The 3,354-nt window shown below is 42.8% G+C and overlaps 1 non-coding gene across 1 annotated transcript; it reads left to right on the forward strand.

The window, feature by feature from the left end:
• On the forward strand, positions 1–107 carry LOC132537179 (U6 spliceosomal RNA). The gene has a single exon (XR_009548642.1). It is a non-coding gene; the product is annotated as a U6 spliceosomal RNA (small nuclear RNA).
• The last annotated feature ends 3,247 nt before the right edge of the window (positions 108–3,354 follow it).

The following is a 3,354-nucleotide window of genomic DNA, read 5'->3' on the forward strand; positions in this document are numbered from 1 at the left end:
GTGCTCACTTTGGCAGCACATATACTAAAATCGGAACAATGCAGAGAAGATTAGCGTGATCCCTGCACAAGGATGACACACAAATTCGTGAAGTGTTCCATATTTTAGAACCCTGGTGGTAGGAATGGAGTGGATTTATACCCCTGTTGACATGTAATTTTGTGAATCAATATTAAATCACTAGTGAAATTAAAGAAATTATTCTAACCTAAGTACCCAACAGCAGATGACTGGAGAAAGACTACTGGTTTGCAGCAAAGATGGCACTTATGTATAGTGGAATGAAAGGATCTATCTTTTTAATAAATGATTCAATTACAGGGGCTGGAGAGGTAACTCACTCATGCAGGGTACCTGCATGCCATGCATGGAACACAGACTCAAGTCCTTACACACAGTCCATGGGAGTATTGTAACATCAGAGGCTGTGGTGTCTCTCTTTCTTTCTGTCTGGCCTGGAATGGTGAAATTGTGTTTGTGGGAGGCCTTGGAGACATCCAGCAATGACAACAAAAAAATTGCAGGTATAATTTGTAGGTAGAACACTGATGATTCCTTTTATTTTTATTTATTTACTTTTTTGCCTACAGGATTGCTGGTAGCAATACAAATCTTTATTCATGCGGGAGCCCCAAAGTTGGCATGAGTGCAGCAGGTTAGGCCACATGGAGCCAAAAACCACAATGGCTGGCAAACGCCTCCCCCTGCATGCCTGCCCTCCTCTAGGTCAGGAAAAGGAAGGGAGAAGAAGAGAAGAAGAAGAGAGAGAAACCAGAAACAGAAGTGGCTTTATAGGATAAAACCAGAAGTGGCAAGTCGGAAATGGAAATGGCTAGGAAAGGGGGTGGAGAAAGGCAAAAGGCATGCTGGGAAGATGGAAGCTTCCTTAGCAACTGTTGCGATGGTTTTAACTAGTAGAATTAATGTTACCCTCCAGGCAGGGCGGGTTTTGAGGTAGAAAGAAGATAGATCAGTTGGATGGGTGGGGAATCTTTCAGGCAAAACAATGATTATGTAAATAGGCCATAGTGTCAGCAATGCAGCATGGAGCAGAGGGGGGTGGGCTGGCTTAATGCCCAACACAGGGTTATTTCTGGGGCTTGGTGCCTTCAAGAATCCACTGCTCCTAGAGGCTATTATTTGCCTCTTTGTTGCCCTTGTTGTTTTATCGTTGTTGTGGTTATTATCATTGTTGTTATTGATGTCGTTGTTGTTGGATAGAACAGAGAGAAAATGGAGAGAGGAGGGGAAGACAGAGAGAGAGGGAAAGAGAAAGATGGACACCTGTAGACCTGCTTCACCGCCTGTGAAGTGACTCCCCTGCAGGTGGGGAGCCAGGGTGCCTGAGCTGGTCCTTGTGCTTTGCGCCACCTGTGCTTAACCCACTGCACTACCTCCCGACCCCCCTTTTATTTATTTTTAAATAGGACAGAGGAGACAAAGAGAGAGAGAAAGACCAAGACACCAAGAGACCTTCACTGCAGTGGGGGTCTTACTTGAACCTGGGAAGCACACATGGCAAAGCAGCAGCTGCTCCAAGTGAGCTATTTCACCAGCCCTGTGGGTAGAAGAAGGAAACCTGGGGGCCAGGCAGTAGCGCACCGGGTTAAGCGCACATAGTACAAAGCTTGAGGATCCCGGTTCAAAACCCTGGCTCTCCACCTGCAGGGGGGTCGCTTCACAAGCAGTGAAGCAGGTCTGCAGGTGTCTTTCTATTTCTCTCCCTATCTCCCCTCTCAATTTCTCTCTGTCCTGTCCGACAAAAAAAAAAAAAAAGGCATCAGGAGCAGTGAATTCTAGTGTTAGCACCGGGCCCCAGCGATAACCCTGGAGGCAAAAAATAATTAAAAAAATAATAATAATAAAAGATGTAAACCTGAGCTCTACTTCACATTAAACACGAAAATATATTCCAGATGTTTTAAGAGCTAAAATTGAAAGGCAAAATAAACATTAAGTATTTAAAAGATAACACATATATGCTAATGAACTTGGAGAAAGACTTCACATACAAAAAAACATGAACCATATGGAATATAATAATACATTCCTCTTGTTTAAAACTGAGAACTTCTCGGGACCAGAGAAGATGGCCCACCTGGTTAAGCACAAGGACCCAGGCTTGAGCTCCCGGTAGGAGGTGTGGCTTCACTAGCAGTGAAGCAGGTCTGCAGGTGTCTATCTTTCTCTCACTCTCCCCCTCGGTTTCTCTCTGTTATACATGTATAGCAAAATAGAAAGAAAAGAAAGGGGGCAGGGGGCCAATTCATGGCTCACGTGCACATGTTATATTGCACAAGGAGCCAGGTTCAAGCCCCTGGTCCCCACCTGCAGGGGGAAAGCTTCAAGAGTGGTGAAATAGGGATGCAAGTGTCTCTTTCCCTCTCTCTATCTCCCTTTCCCCTCTCAATTTCTGGCTCTCTTCATCCAGTAATAAATAAAAATATTTATTAAAAAGGGGGGGTGGCGATGGGGGGAAATGGCCACCAGGAGTGGTAGATTAGTAGTGCAGTACTGAGCCCCAGAGATAAATCTGGTGACAAAATAAAATACAATAATAGCTAAAATTGAGACCTTCTCTTCATAGAGACATAGTTGCATCCTTGGAGGTGGTACAGTGAGTAAAGCATTGGATCCTTAAGCATGAATTGCTGAGTTAGAGCCCCAGCATCACATATGTCAGAATGATATTCTGGTTCTTCCCCTCTCTCTCTCTCTCTCTCTTTCTCTCTCTCCAGAATATTCCTTCTCCTCTCTCCAGAATATTTTTTCAAAGGAGACATCATGAAGGGTGTCACAAAGTAAGTCATAGAGTAGAGGTGTTTCTTTGTGATAAATAAATACATGTACACATATGTACCCTAATATATAAATATATATACATCATTTTTATTTATTTTTAAATTTGTGTTAATAGTTTGTTACAATATTGTAAGATCACTATACACTTATAACTTACTAACTATACACTTATAGCTCCACACCACACCCACCACCAGAGTCCTGTATGCCCACTCTCCCACCTCACAAAGATAACCACCAGAGTTCTCATAAGTCTTGCAGTTTTTTTGCTTCTGTTTTGTTTAGATTTTTCGTTGTTGTTTTTGGCAAGTTCCAAGATCTCTAGATTCCACATGTAAGTGGTCGTCTTTCTTTACTTATTTCGCCAAGCATAATCACCTCCAGTTCCATCCACTTTTGTCTGAGTGGTATCCCATAGAATATATATCCTATAACTTTTTTTTTCTTTTTTTATTTAAGAAAGGATAAATTAACAAAACCATAGGGTAGGAGGGGTACAACTCCACACAATACCCACCACCCAATATCCATATCCCACCCCCTCCCCTGATA

Source organism: Erinaceus europaeus, chromosome 2 (genome assembly GCF_950295315.1).
Source record: "Erinaceus europaeus chromosome 2, mEriEur2.1, whole genome shotgun sequence".
In the NCBI taxonomy this organism is placed as follows: domain Eukaryota; kingdom Metazoa; phylum Chordata; class Mammalia; order Eulipotyphla; family Erinaceidae; genus Erinaceus; species Erinaceus europaeus.